The sequence below is a fragment of the Choloepus didactylus genome (genome assembly GCF_015220235.1).
Source record: "Choloepus didactylus isolate mChoDid1 chromosome 25 unlocalized genomic scaffold, mChoDid1.pri SUPER_25_unloc1, whole genome shotgun sequence".
NCBI classification, from domain to species: Eukaryota; Metazoa; Chordata; class Mammalia; order Pilosa; family Megalonychidae; genus Choloepus; species Choloepus didactylus.
In genome coordinates, this window is record NW_023637606.1 from 3,963,889 (window position 1) to 3,978,950 (window position 15,062).

At 49.3% G+C, this 15,062-nt stretch overlaps 1 protein-coding gene and 1 pseudogene across 4 annotated transcripts in view; one reads left to right on the top strand and one right to left on the bottom strand.

Moving 5' to 3' along the window:
• Window positions 1-15,062, top strand: part of KDM4B (lysine demethylase 4B) — a 161,986-nt gene that overhangs the window by 35,170 nt on the left and 111,754 nt on the right. For all 4 annotated transcript variants that reach the window (XR_005214955.1, XM_037824051.1, XM_037824047.1 and 1 more), the window contains exon 2: window positions 2,580-2,684. The gene's annotated coding sequence lies outside the window, so the exon portion shown is untranslated. The remainder of the gene's footprint in view (window positions 1-2,579; window positions 2,685-15,062) is intronic.
• Window positions 7,257-8,402, bottom strand: LOC119525298 (annotated as a pseudogene).

A 15,062-nucleotide genomic window follows, 5' to 3' on the forward strand; every position in this document is an offset into this window, starting at 1 on the left:
CACTAGAACGATACGTGCGTTACTGTTAGTGAACTGACACCGACACGTCATTGCTAACTGGGGTCCACACTCGCATCAGGGGTCCCCAGGTTTCCCCTCAGGTCCTGTGTCTGCCCCGGGCCCCACCCAGGGTCCCCGTCTCCTGAGGCTGCTCTGGGCTGAGGTGGCTGCTCCGACTTGCCGTGTGTTTGTCACCGTGGTGGTTTTGAGGGGAACAGGTCAGGTGTTCTGCGGAATGCCCCGTATTGGGGTTCGCTGACATTTTTCTCATGGTTAGACCGGGGTCCTGGGTTCTGGGGAGAAGACCCCGGGGAGGTGCCTTTCCCCCACAGCGTCCCCCCAGGGCTCACCCTGCTGACGTGACCCCGATGGTCTGGTGAGGCGGCATTGGGCAGGCTCCCTGCAAGGCAGTTACTTTTTTCTCCCCCTTACCGTCGTGTCCTCTGGAAGGAGGGCACCACACGCAGCCCCCACTTGATGGGGCCGCCTGGGCCTTGCAACCCCGCACCCCTGCCATGCCCCCAGCTGCAGCCAGGCCTTGGAGGGGCCAGTGGAGGGGGTTGGGGGCAGCGGTGCAGATGGGCTGGCCTGGCCTCTTGGCCCGGTGGACCTGGGTCAGGCGGACAGAGGCCTGCTGGGTCCTGCTGTGGCCTGAGACCTGGGGCTGGACACGGCCCGGAGCCTCCAGCCTCCCGGCTCAGGGATCAGTGCCTTCAGTCCCTGGAGAAGAAGGCAGAAGGACCCACAGCCTCGATGGCCCGGCAGCCTGTGGGCAGCAGCAGGACTGGGTTCTGTCTGGCCGAAAACCATAGGCCTGTCAGACCTCACGCTGGCAGGGACAGCCTGTCGGCCAGTTGGGGGGACGGCCACGCACAGGGACAGCCACAGTGTCACGGGAGACAAATGACCCCAGAGTGAGGTGGGTGAGAGACAATGCACAGGCCGCTGACAGTGGACATGAGAAAAGGTGCCCGTCCACCCCATGCGTAACAGGGAAATGTCCTCGGAAGCCACCTTTGGCAGCTGCAGCAGATCCTCACGGGCTCAGAGCTGGAAACAACACACACGTGTGACCTTATCCTTCCGGAGCTCAGACACCCAGAGTGGCTCTGGTTCCCACGTAGCTGAGTCCGGGCCTCAGCCGCTTCCCGACTGGAGACTCTCGGCGAGGATCTGCCCCTTGCCTTTTCCAACTTCCAGGGGCCGCCCGCTTCCCTGGGCCCGCGGCCCTGTCCTCCATCCTCACAGCCAGCAGCGCATCTGACAGCACTCTCTCGGAACCTCTCCTCCTGCCTCCCTGTTCCCAGGACCCTTGCAGTGACATTGGGCCCACCCGGTCGCCAGGGGCATCTCGCTTCACTTCCTCCCAGCTGCAGAGTCCCTTTTGTCCTGGAAGGTGCCGTATCCTCAGACCCTGGGGGTTAGGAGCAGTCTTCTCCAGGAGCCATCGTTCTGTGGCCCACAGCCTCCTTGGGAGGTCCCAGAGTGATCGGACCCTCGGGTGGCAGCTGCTGTGGGCTGGGGGGCTGGGAGGCCCTTTCGGGGGGCCTGGGAAGTTTCTGTGGTCCCGAGTGAGACCCGTGCAGCACATGGCGCAGCAGAGCCACAGCCGGGGGCATTTCCTCAGCCCAGGGGTTGTGACCCATTAAAAAATAACGAAATCAACGTAGTGGGTGGTACCCACCAATTTAAAACAGCAGATTAGAACAAGATCTAAAGCATGTCACACGTTGTGAGGGTATTAGCAAACCTGTGTTATTATAAAATCCCACTGAATTTTAGCAAGTGTGCAGCAGGGATCGAGATCAACAAAGCCAGGGTCCTGGGGGCATGTCCCAGCCTGCGAGCTCGGGCCCACTGAGGGCACACTGGAGTCAGGTCTCGGAGGGGTGGGCTCAGCCCCGCAGGGGAGGAAGCAAAAGGCCCCCCGAACCGAGGCGCAGCCTGTGGGAGGCACAGAGGCCGGAGACAGCCCAGGGGACCGAGCGGCGTCCGTTGCTGAGGACACTGGAGGGTCGCGGGGAGAGCCGCATGGGGCAGGTGTGAAAGGTCATGGCGGCCACTCCACTGCTTCGTTTTGTCCTGCATCCGTTCAGCAAGCGCGCGAGGTCCTGTGCCGGGGACTGGGTTCGCTGCCCATTGGACTTGTGCTGTGAACATGGACGTGTCGTCCCTGCGGTGGCCTGGGGCGCGGGGCAGAGCGCGGTCACCTTGAGGCATTTCCAGTACGACTTTTCTCCTTGGAGGGCTGCGTACCGTGGCTGTGGGGGCTCGGAGGAGGTCAAACTTCTTTTTGAATGTCTTCCTGTAGCTGTCCATGTCTTAAGACTTCCAGATGTTTCTTTGGTCTAATTCAGTTGTTCATGGAGGGCCTCGCTTCCCCAGCCACTGGTCATCGTTGGAAAACTTGAATGGGTAAAGGGCTTTTAGTTCTGGAGTCTCAGGTTCTTGAAAGAGGGCCACACGCATCTGGAGATGTCTGGATAGAGGCTAGTGTCCCCGGGCCACCTGCGGCTGTCAGTTGAAACTCCGGCCTGCGGTCCGTGTAGTTAATTGTGCTTTTGTTGTGCACGTTCCAGGTGCCGTCCCAGTGCTGGAGGTGCCTGACGGAAGCCCTAGCCGGTTCCCAGAGCACCTGCCATCCTGCAACCTCAGCTCTCCGGAACATTCCCAAGAACTTTGAAGTAAGTAAAATAGGCTCCTGGCCCCGAGGTGGCTGAAACCCGGGCACCAGCCGCTGTGGCCTCCTCCCAGGGTGGCCCGTCAGTCCACGGTAGAAGGCAGTAACCTCTCTGCTTCTGCATCCTGGGCTGTCTGGGGTTGAGATGTTCTCCGAGGAGCCTTGAGCTGCCGGGGCGTCCCTTCGCCATGTCTGTGGGTTCCATGTTTGTGCTCTCGGCCCTTCGGCATCTGAGGCCCATCCCCTGCTTCTAGAAACTTTGAAAACCACCGTCCCGTGCACGTGGGTCCACTGGGCTCCCTGGGGCGCACCGCCCTGTCTGTGTCGTGGGGATCGGGCCCCTGGGCCACCGCTCCTGGGCTCTTGCGGCACGTTCACCCACCCCAGGCACCACAGCTCCGGCAGGGGGGTCTCCGACAACAGAAAGTGACTTCAGGAATGCTTTCGAAGGGATTCCGTTGCCTGGCTGCTTCTGGGTTTCAACTCTGGGTTATCTACCTTCTGTGCACAGGGACAGGGGTTCAAAGAGGGGGTCCCTGGTGGTAGCCCAAGGTGACCACTCGTAAGAAGCAGGAAAACAGTCGACTTCCCTCCTGGCTCACACCCGCGGGGTTGGGGGCGGGGGTGGGCTGGGAGGGGCACCGAGTGCCGGAGGAGCAGCCCACCCACTTCTGGCAATTCCGCCGACCCTGAACCCCTAGAAAAGGGGGCCTCGCGCTCCTCCGCTGGTCCCGAAAGATGACCCCGTCTGTTCAGGGCCACGTGGACTGGAACGTGGACACTCGTGTTAACATATCTGAACATACTAGTTTATCACTCCCCCTCACTAGCTTCTGTCTTTACTAGGTCCGCAATATTCTGCATTATAAGTTGATTTTACATTCTTCAGGGGATTCATAGAAGTGGTAACATACAATATCTCTACTTTTGCGTCTGACTTATTTCTCTCAGCATTGTGTCTTCAAGGTTCATCCATGTTGCCATGTGTTTCAGGACCTTGTTCCTTTTTACTGCTGCGTAGTATTCCTTCTTGTGTATATACCACACTTTGTTTATCCAGTTGTCTGTTGAAGGACATTTGGATTGTTTCCATCTCTTGGCAATTGTGAATAATGCTGCTATGAACATCGGTGTGCAAATGTCTGTCCGTGTCACTGCTTTCAGACCTTTGGGTATATATTGAGAAGTAGAATTGCCGGATCATAGGGTAATTCAGTATCTAGTTTTCTGAGAAACTGCCAAAAGTATCTTTCTCTGTGGCTGTACCATTATACATTCCCACCAGCAGTAACTAAGAGTTCCAATTTCTCCATATCCTTTCCAGCATTTATTGTTTCCTGTTTGTTTATTGGCAGCCATTCTTATTGGTGTGAGATGGTATCTCATTGTGGTTTTGATTTGCATTTCTCTAATAACTAGTGAATCTGACCATTTTTTTTCTTGTGTTTTCTAGCCATTTGTATTTCCTCTTCAGAAAAATACTTTTTCATATCTTTTGCCCACTTTATAATTGGGCTGTTTGTACTATTGTTGTTGAGTTGTGTTGAGTTGTAGGATTTCCTGATACATGTAAGATGTCAGTCTCTTATCAGATACGTGGCTTCCAAATATTTTCTCCCATTGAGTTTATGCCTCTTCACCTTTTTGACAAAGTTTTTTGAGGCACAGAAGCTTTTGATTTTGAGGAGTTCCCACTTAACTGTTTTTTCTTTTGTTGCTTGTGCTTTGGGTGTAAGGTCTAAGAAGCTACCTCTTATTACTAGGTCCTGAAGATGTTTCCCTATATTATCTTCTGAGAGTTTTATTGTGCTGTCTCATATTGAGGTCTTTGATCCACTTTGAGTTAATTTTTGTACAAGGTGTGAGGTAGGGGTCCTCTTTCATTCTTTTGGTTATGGCTATCCAGTACCCCCAGCCCCATTTGTTGAAGAGACTTTTCTGTCTCAGTTCTGTGGATCTGAGGCCCTTATCAAAATTCAGTTGATCGTATATCTGGAGGTCTATTTCTGAACTCTCAATTCTATTCCATTGATCAATATATCTATCTTTATGCCAATACCATGCTGTTTTGACTACTATGGCTTTATAGTAGGCTTTAAAGTCTGGAAGGATAAGTCCCCCCACTTTGTTCCTCTTTTTTAGGATGTTTTTGGCAATTTGAGGTAACTTTCCCTTCCAAATAAATTTGATAACTAGCTTTTCCAAGTCTGCAAAGTAGGTTGTTGGAATTTAATTGTAATTACGTTGAGTCTGTACATCAGTTTGGGTAGAATTGACATCTTAATGACATTTAGTCTTCCTATCCATGAGCGTGGAATATTTTTCCACCTATTTAGGTCCTTTTTTATTTCTTTCAGTAAAGTTTTGTAATTTTCTGTGTACAGGTCTTTTACATCCTTGGTTAAGTTTATTCTTAGGTAGTTGATGTTTTTAGTTGCTATTGTGAATGGATTTTTTTTTTTTTTTTTTTTTTTGATTGTCTCTTCAGTTAGGTCATTTCTAGTGTGTAGGAACATTACTGACTTACGTGCATTAGTCTTATATCCTACCACTCTGCTGAATTTTTTTTTTATTAGCTCAAGTAGCTTTGTTGTCAAATTCCGAGGGTTTTCCAAATATAAGACCATATCATCTGCAAATAACAACAGTCTTACTTCTTCCTTTCCACTTTGGATACCTTTTACTTCTTTGTCGTGATGAATTGCTCTAGTTAGAACTTCTAGCACATTGTTGAATAATAGAGGTGACAGTGGCGTCCTTGTCTCGTTTGCAGTCTGAGGGGGAAGAGTTTCAGTCCCCCACTATTGAGCACTCTGCTGGCTGTGGGTTTTTCATATGTGCCCTTTATCATATTGAGGAAGGTTCCTTCAGTTCCTGTCTTTTGAAGTGTTTTTATCAAAAAGGGATGTTGAATTTTATCAGATGTTTTTTGGCATCTATCAAGATGATCATTTGATCTTTCCCTTTGGATTTGTTACTGCGTTGTGTTACACTGATTGATTTCCTTATGTTGAACCGTCCTCGCGTGGCAGGAATGAACCCCACTTGGTCATGGTGTATGATTCTTGTAATGTGTCTTTGGATTCGATTTGTTAGTATTTTGGTTAGGACTTTTGCATTTACATTCATTAGGGAGATTGGCCTATAGATTTCCTTTTTTTATAGTATCTTTATCTGGTTTTGGTATCAGTGTTGATAGCGTCATAAAATGAGTTAGGCAGTGTTCATTTTTCTTCAGTTTTTTGCAGGAGTTTGAGCAGGAATGGTGTCAGTTCTTTGTGGGAAGTTTGGTACAGTTCCCGTGTGAAGCCATCTGGCCCTGGGCTTTCATTTGTAGGTAGATTTTTGATGATTGGTTGGATCTCTTTGCTTGTTATTGGTTTGTTGAGGTCTTCTTTTTTTTCTTGTGTCATCTAGGTTGTTTATATGTTTCCAGGAAATTGTCCATTTCCTGTAAATTGTCTAGCTTGTTGGCATACAGTTGTTCGTAGTATCCTCTTATGATTTTTTTTGTTTCTTTGGGATCCGTAATAATTATCCCGCTCTCATTTCTGCTTCTGATTATTTGGGTCTTCTCTCTTTTTGACTTTGTCAGTTTAGCTAAGGGACTGTCAATCTTGTTGATCTTCTCAAAGAACCAACTTTTGGTTTTATTTATTTTCTCTATTGTTTCTTTGTTCTCCAGCTCATTTACTTCTGCTTTAAATAATGTCTTCTACTTGTTTTAGGATTATCTGGGGTGGGTTTAATCTGGATTTATTCTATTTGGAGTGCATTGGGCATCTTTGATTTGCATGTTTATGTTGTTTAGAAGGGTTGGGAAGTTTTTCCCAACTATGTCTTGAAAAACTCTTCCTCACCCTTTAGCCTTCTCTTTTTCTTCTGAGACACCACTGATCATTACGTTTGTTCACTTCATGTTGTCCATCATTTCTCTGAGATCCATTTCAAATTTTTCGATGTTTTTCAACTTGGTTCTTCTGTGCGTTCACATCCGATGGCCCTTTTAGTTCACCTAGTCTTCTGCCTCTTCATATTTGCTGTTGTGTGTCTCTGGAGTGTGTATGTATATATAAGCTTGGCAGTGCAATGTTTATTTGCATGTACCCCCAGTTGTATATACAAACTAGTAAGTAAACTTTAAAATCTGCTTTGAACCAGTGAGGATGACATCTTGCAACTGCCTTGTGTTAGTAACTGAATGTTCAACCCGCTGGATCCAACAAGCTTGAGGGGCCCCCTCTCGAAAGCCAAGACTGCTGAGGGTGCAGCTCTAGTGAAGTCATCTACAGTTGACCTGCTTGCAAAAACCGAACATGGATAAGGTCTTTCATAAAAACCCTACCAGCCTTTGTCTTAGCTATCCTCTTTCTAGGTGACTCCGCTAGTATCGTTAACAGGACTAGTTTTGGGGTAGTTGCAGTTTCAAAGATGCCATCAAATATTCCTATTGGGGTCATTTTGTGGCATAGCAGGTTGATGAACATTTCAAGTAGTTGATTTGTTTGCTTTTTGTTTGTTTGTTTTGCTGGGAAGGGAAAAAAATCAGCAAAATAAGAACACGTCTCCAGTTCATTTAGAGGTCAGCATCCAGGGTAGAGGAGTTTTCTGTTGAACTTGACATCACTCCCATCCTCTAATACTTCCCTACTCGCTTCTCAAAGAAGTTAGTCTTCCCTTCCGGCAAAATATTCTCCATAAAGTCAGAGGGATTCTCCACTCTGAAAACGTTGCTGAAACTCAGTTCCAGCATCAGTCTGTCTGCCACGAATTCAGTGTCCGGCTTCATTGAAGTGCAGTTCATTCCAGCAGCTTCACAGGCACGGCCTCCAGAAGGGACTCGCGTTCTGCCCTAACAACGCTGATAATTATTTCTTTTACTTTTTGTTCTGAAGGTTTGTGAAGCAGGTGTTTGAACACGAGGCAGGTAAAGTCACAGGGTAAACCCTCATCTCTGCTAATTCTTTGGAAAATGTGAGGCCAGGCATCAATCCTCATTTCTTGAGCAAGAAGATTGATGCAGAAGAGCCAGAAAAGAAGACTCCTGCTGCTGCAAAGGCTACGACACGTTCTCCGTAGGTAACTTGTTTGTCCCCAGTCCAGTGCAAGACCCAGTCTGCCTTCTTTACGCAAAGCATTGTTTCAGCTGCATTGAAGACAAATTCCCTTTCTTTGGAGTCTTTAATGTGTCGATAAGGTGACTGTGCATTTTGGAGTGTTTGTTTTCCATGGCAGTTTTGGAAGCCGTAGAAACAGCAGGCTTCTGTAATCTGAATTTCTTGGCTAAATCGCTCCATTAAGTTTTCGTTTACTAAGCCATCACTTGCTGCAGAGAGCCAGAATATGTGATATAAAATATCTGTCCTCAGGCTTCGGGACTTCCCGGTGCTGAGTGTCCTTGGACAATCCACCGCCTCAGCTGTCCAAAGGAAGCCTCAGCTTTCTTACACATCTGCCAGATACCGTGGTATTCGGTCAGGAAGACGACAGTGTGGCGGGGATTTTCTTTCAGGAGTGGTTCCTCCTCCCCACTGGGGGAAGGAACCTTAGTTTTCTGTGGCTCTGCAGGCTCCTGGAAGATGTTCCGGGCAGTCTCGCTGGCCAGGACGTGGGTGCTGCTGAGGGCTGGGGGCGTGCGCTCCGTGTCCGCTAGGCTGAGCCCCTTCAGGGACAAGAGCAGGAGCTGCTGCTGGTCCACCAGGGTGGTGAGCAGGACACACATCGCACCCGGACAGCCAGCGTGGCGGCAGGGGCGGGCGGCACTCGCTCTGGTGTATTTTTAATTTGATCCACAGTTTCTTTTATTTCCATAAGGTCTGCTGTTATTTTATTTACTCTTTCGAATTCTTCTTTATGCTCTTGTAGAGTCTTCTTGATTTCCTTTATGTCTTTAGCCATCTCACTGAAGCTGTTTTGGAGATTTGTTTGTAATTCTTTAATTAATTGCTCCAAATTTTGTGTCTCTTCCAACTTTTTAACTTGTTCATTTGGCTTGTCCATATCTTCTAGATTCTTCAGGTGCCTTGTAATTTTCTGTTGGCTTTGGGGCATTTGCTTGTCTTGATGAGGTTATTTCAGGATATGCGGGATTATTTGCGTATTTATATGTAATTTGGTAAAGCTACAGCTTGCTGGAGTGCAGTTTCCCTTATGTACCAGCAGGTGGCGCTCTCCTGTAGGTCTTCCCTGACCTTCTGGGTGGTGGTGGTGGGGGGGGTCCACCCTGGGGGGGAACCAGTCAGTGCACCCGATCTCCGTGTGCTCTGGGGAATGGCCGTCCTGGGGCTGCCATGCAGGCCCGGAGCCGGTCGGCAGGGAGGCTGTTCAGGGGCACCCGCAGGTGGGCTATGGGCCCTGCTTGCTGGTTCTCTGCCTGCCTTGTGCCTGTGAGCCTCTAGGGTGCGGGAGGGGCTCCCGATCGCCAGTACGGCACCTCTCCCTTCCCCGCTTCTCGCCGTGCCCCCAGGACTTGCGTGGGGGGAGCAGACACCGCCCGGGGTTCCCTCGTGGAGCTCCCCGCCGCCTGGTGTGCAGGATCGCCCCAGCTAACCGCCCAGGCAGGTGCATGGGTGTGCAGAGCCGCTGCGCTCCCCCTTGCCCGGCGGTGCCTGATGGAACAAGCTCGCTGTGTTCCTCGAGGCACCGTCTTTCCGCGTCAGTGTCCCCATCCCCACCTGTACTGTAGGGTTCCTTGGATGGCCGGTCACACCCCAAAACCGCAGTCCCAGGCGTCCTCTGGCCCCTCTCTAGTCTCTTTCATCCCACTGTTTGTTTTTGTGAGTAAAGGTTTATCGGGGCACAGCCGGGCCGTGTGTCTCCGTGTGGCCTCTGGCTGCGTTTGTCCTCTGGGGCAGGGCTGAGTGCTTGTGGCTGAGGCTCTCTGGCCTGCAGAGCCGGAAGTGTTTGCTCTCTAGTCCTTTGCAGGAAAAGCCTCTCGCCCCTGGTGTGGATTAACTTCTTACTGGCTGGGCTGGATGGAGTGGGCCCTCTCTGGCTTGGTTTGGAAACAGTCACTTCTGACCGTGCCTCCTAACACATCAGCTTTACCCTGAAAGCTCAGGCTTTGATATAAAATAGTCCATTCTTTTTTTTTGTTTCTTTTTGTGCAATATAACATATATACAGAAAAGTGATAACTTTTCAAGATACAACTTAACAAGTAGTTAAGAGAGCAAATTTCACAGAATGTTATGGGTGACAGTTCCACAGTATCAGTTATTTCCTTATTGTGACATAACATATTCAGAAATGTGATAACTTTCAAAGTATGATTTAACAAGGAGCTATAAGCAAATTTCGAAACATGTTATATGTTGAAGTTCTTCCATGTCGGTTATTTCCTTCTAGCTGTTCTAGTACTCTAGAAACTAAAAATAAATAAATAAATAAATTTTCATGAAGATTCAGTATTCATAATCCTTTGTTAAATCCTATTTTGTCAGTTGCTCCCCTGTCTCTGGTTTGATCACTGTCTCAACCTTCAAGGATTTCTGGGCAGTTAATTCATTCTTTAAAACCCAGTTATTTTACACAACACATACTCACTAAAACCTGGCCTGGGCAGGTGCCTTTTCAGTGGTTCTTTGCCAGGATATTGGGGCTGGCACCAGTTTTACCACTGGAAGAAACTGAGCTCAGGGTGGAAAGCCTTAGCAGGTACCCTGGGGTGGGGAGGCAGGTGGGGGTGGGAGACAGAGCTGTGGGACGCCCCCATCCCGCCGGGCTGGTGCGTGAAAGGAGAATGTCCTCTGCACAGCCGGCACGGGGCGTCCGCGACTCGGAGGGCCCCAAAGCAGGAGCCTTTGATTTGTTTAAAAATCACTTTAATTTTTTGAGATATAATTCACGCACCATAATATTCACCCCTTAAAGTGCACAATTCACTGGCATTTAGTGTATTCTCAGGCTTGGGCAGCCATCCCACCATCTAATTCTAGAACATTCCCTGCAGAAGAAACCCTGGACCCGTCAGCTGTCACTCCCGGCTCCTCCTCCCCACGCCTCCTGGCAGCGTATCTGCCGTCTGTCTCTGGACCTGCCAAATCTCGACGTTTCACACAAGTGGACTGGCCTAACATACCGTCTTTTGTGTCTGGCTTCTTTCGCTGAGCATCGCGCTTTTGCGGTTCATCCATGTTGTGGCGTGGATTAGAGCTTCGTTCCTATTTGTGGCTGAACGGTATTCCAGAATGGATGCACCCCATCTTACTCATCATTGGGTGCTTTTGGCTGTTGAGAGTAATACTGCTGCAGACACACATGTACAGATTTTTGTGTGGTCGCTGGTTTTCGTTTCTCTCTGGTCAACACCCCGGGGTGGAATTGCTCGGGCTGTCACACCAGGAAGCCGCTGTGTCGTTCCCCACAGTGCCTGCTCCACTGTACATTCCTGCCCATGTGTGTGAGGGCTGCCTTAGATCTTGAAGACGTGTCTGAGGGCAGGTACCTGCTTTCCCCATTCCCGTTTTGGAGCCAGGTATTGATTCCGAGAGAGCAGGGTCTCGGTTAAGTTCCGAGCAGCCGAGCTTGTAGCCAAAGGGGAAGCCAGACTGCTGCAAGGCCCTGGCAGCAGGTCAGCCGGGAGTGGGCTCTCACCCAGGCTTCTTTCTGCCTCCTCTGGCTGTTGCTTACTCATTTATTTCTTCAATTGTAACGATTTTTTTCCTCCCGAATCTATCACTTGGTCTCTTTTCACAGGTCTCGTAGCTTTGCCCTGCACTGGAAAATCACATCTGAAACACCCATTTAACATCTGTGCTCACATGTAGGGGCTGGGTGGATTCTGACAGAGAAATACCTCGAGGTTGTAGAGTCTGTACAAACTGTGCTTTTGTTTTAGTTTCCTGGGCTGCTTAAAGCAAATACCATGAAATGCATTGGCTTAAGCAGTGGGAATTTATTAGCTCACAGTTTTGATGTTGGAAAAATGTCCACATCCAGGCGTCATTGGGGCAATGCTTTCTTCCTGAAGGCCGGCTGCCGGCGATCCTGGCTCCTCCGTCACATGGCCGGGCACGTGGGGGCGACTGCTGGTCTCTCCCTTCTCTTTCGGGTGTCCTTGCTTTCAGCTTCTTGCTTCTCTCTCTATATATACATTCATTCCATTTCTAAAGAGTGAAGACCCGTTCTGAATGAGCTGGGCCACACCTCAACTGAAGTAGCCTCATCAGAAGATTCCGCTTACAGTGGGTCCACATCCACAGGAATGGATTAGGTCTAAGAACATGCTTTTCTGCGGTACACACAGCTCCACACCCCACACTCCACCCTCTGGACGGTTCTTTCTATGTGTAGAATACATGCATTCCATCACAATATCCCAAAAACCTTAATTCATTGCAGTAACAACACTAAGTACAAAGTCTCATCAAAATTGATTGTGGGTTGCGCTTTCATAGGGCCTGGTTTCCCTCTGTCTGTGGACCTCTGAAACCCCGGGAAGAAGTGATCTGCTTCCAAAATGCAAATGAGGGACAGGGATCAGATAAGCATTTCCATTCCAGAAGGGAGAGTTTGGAAGAGAAACAGGGGTCAGGGTCCCAGACAGTTCTGAAACTCAGCAGGGCCGACTCCATTGGATTTCAAGGACTGAGGGGCTTCCATGGAATGGCGTTTTGTCCTGCAGGCCTGATGGAGCCGCAGCCCCACCCTTTCCAAGACTTGTGCAGCAGCCACGCTCTCCCTGAACACGGGGGTGAAGGCTCCATTCTCTGAGAAAACTGGGGTGGCAGCCAGACCCTCCCCAATCCGTGGAGAATACACTCCACCCTCTGAGAACATTGGGGAGTCAGCCTTCTTCCCGAGCAACGGGACGGAAGGCTCACCCTCTCCAAGCTCCGGGGCAGACTCACCCTTTCCACTCAGGGTGGGCCCCCTCTCTTGGCCTGAGAAGATGTCTTTGGTCCAGCCTCAGCTTCCATGGTTCTGTCCTTGGAGCGATTTTTCCTTCAGTCTGTCCCTTTCCTGTCCCTTTAAGCCCAGGCTGGCAGTAGTTCCCGTTCATACACATCTTGCAAAAAACTTGTCAGTTTTGCATGTAGTTCCCAGGGGTCCCAACCATCAGACAGGCCCTTCCGCAGAGCCTTCCTGGATAACTGACCTCCAGTCCTGACTTGCGCTGACATGGCCAACTGGATCCCGTGTTCAGTTAAACCCTTGCACAGAGCACTCCTCTGCAGGGGCTCGCTTTCTGGAAGCTCAGAATTTTCCAAAACGTCAGTTTCTGCTTTCTCTGTGCCTGGGACTTTGGTTCTCAGCTTATCCCTTTACTATCAGCTGCAAGGAAAAACCAGGCTGTGCCTTCCACACTCAGCTTGGAAGTCGCCTCAGCTAAATCTCCAAGCTCATCACTTCCAAATTCTGCCTTCCATCCGACAGCAGGACTTAATTTTGCCAAGTTTTCTGCTACTTAAAGTAAAGATCACTTGTCTTCCAGTTCCAGTGGCACATTCATCATTTCGGTGTAAGGCCTCGTCAGAAGTACCTTTAGTGTCTAGGCCTTTCCTCTCGAGCTCCTCACCAGTTCCTCCTGCCTCTATGCATTACCCAGTTCCAGAGCTGTTAACATGTTTTTGGTGTTTGCAGTAGCAGCACCTCACTCCCAGAACCAAAATCTGTTTTAGTTTGCCAGACTGCTTAAAGCGAGTATCGTGAAATGTGTTGGCTTAAAAATGGGAATTTATTAGCTCACAGTTTTGAGGCTGAGAAAAATGTCCAGATGAAGGCATCATCAGGGCGATGCTTTTTCCTGAAGTCGGCTGCCAGCCATCCTCGTCTCCTCTGCCACGTAGCGAGGCACATGGCAGCGTCTCCTGGTCTCTCCCTTCCCTTCTGGGTGTCCTTGCTTTCAGCTTCTTGCTTCTGTGTCTCTCTGTGGTCATCCCGTTTATAGAGGACTCCAGTGAGAGGCCGAAGCCCCATCCTGATTTGAGCTGGGCCACACCTTATCTGAAGTCGCCTCATCAGAAGGTCCTGCTTAAAATGGGTACACACCCACAGGAATGGATTAGGTTTAAGAACATGTTTTTCTGGGGCACACACAGCGTCAGACTCCCACAGACCTCAAACCCGTGGGGACGGGCACCCAGTCCGACACCAGCGCCACGTGGCGAGGAGAGCATCTTGTAAAGTTCTTATCATTAAAACAAATACTGAAGATGAGGAAAATGGGCAACTAGCACGAGTCTTTGAGCTAAGAGACTTGATAAACATTTCTTGCTTGCTTCCGTCTGCTTTTTTTTTTTTTTAATTCAGTTTTATTGAGATGTATTCACGTACCATAACAATCACCCATGGTATACAATCAACTATTCACGGTACCAACTTATAGTTGTGCATTCATCACCCCAATCTATTTTTGAACATTTTCCTTACACCAGAAAGAATCAGAAATCCACACTATTTTTCATTTAGGTTTTGTCCCCATTTTTGTACTCATCCATCCATGCACTGAATAAAGGGAGTACAATCCACAGAGTTTTCACAATCACAGTGTCAGCCCTTGTAAGCTACATTGTTATACAATCGTCTTCAAGAGTCAAGACTACTGGGTTGGAGATTGGTAATTTCAGGTATTTACTTCTAGCTATTCCAATAGATTAAAACCTAAAAAGGGTTATCTATATAATGTGTAAGAATGTCCACCAGAGTGACCTCTCGACTCCATTTGAAATCTCTCAGCCACTGAAGCTTTATTTTGTTTCATTTCACATCCCCCTTTTGGTCAAGATGTTCTCAATCCCACGATGCCGGGCCAGATTCATCCCCGGGAGTCATATCCTGCGTTGCCAGGGAGATTTACACCCCTGGGAGTCAGGTCCCATGTAGTGGGGAGGGCAGTGAGATCACCTGCTGAGGTGGCTTAGCTAGAGAGAGAGGCCACATCTGAGCAACAGAGAGGCACTCAGGGGGAGACTCTCAGGCACAACTGTAAGCAGGTTCAGCCTCTCCTTTGCAGTAACAAGCTTCTTGGGGGCAGCCCCAAGACAGAGGGCTCAGCATGGCACGCTGTCAGCCCCCAGTGTTTGTGAGAACATCAGCAACAATCCAGGTGAGGAAGTCCCGACACCTGTGCGTTCTCCCCCAGCTCTTCAGGGGGACCCTGAATTCCATCTGCTTTCTTTAAAAAAAATTTTTTTTAAACTTTTTATTGTGGTGTAGCCTGCACAAGGTAGCGTTTCCCATTTTAACCACCGTCAGTGGCGTTTGTTACACTCACCATGTTGTGCTACCACTGACACCAACTGTCACCAAAATTCTTCATCGCCCCAGCCCCATCTGCTTTTGACAGTTCCCCACAGCACAGGGGGAAATGTGACCGTCCATCCGGTTTCTCTTCTGCAGTTAGGGGGTGCCTCCAAGCCAGCCTGGCCCCTGCACCTCA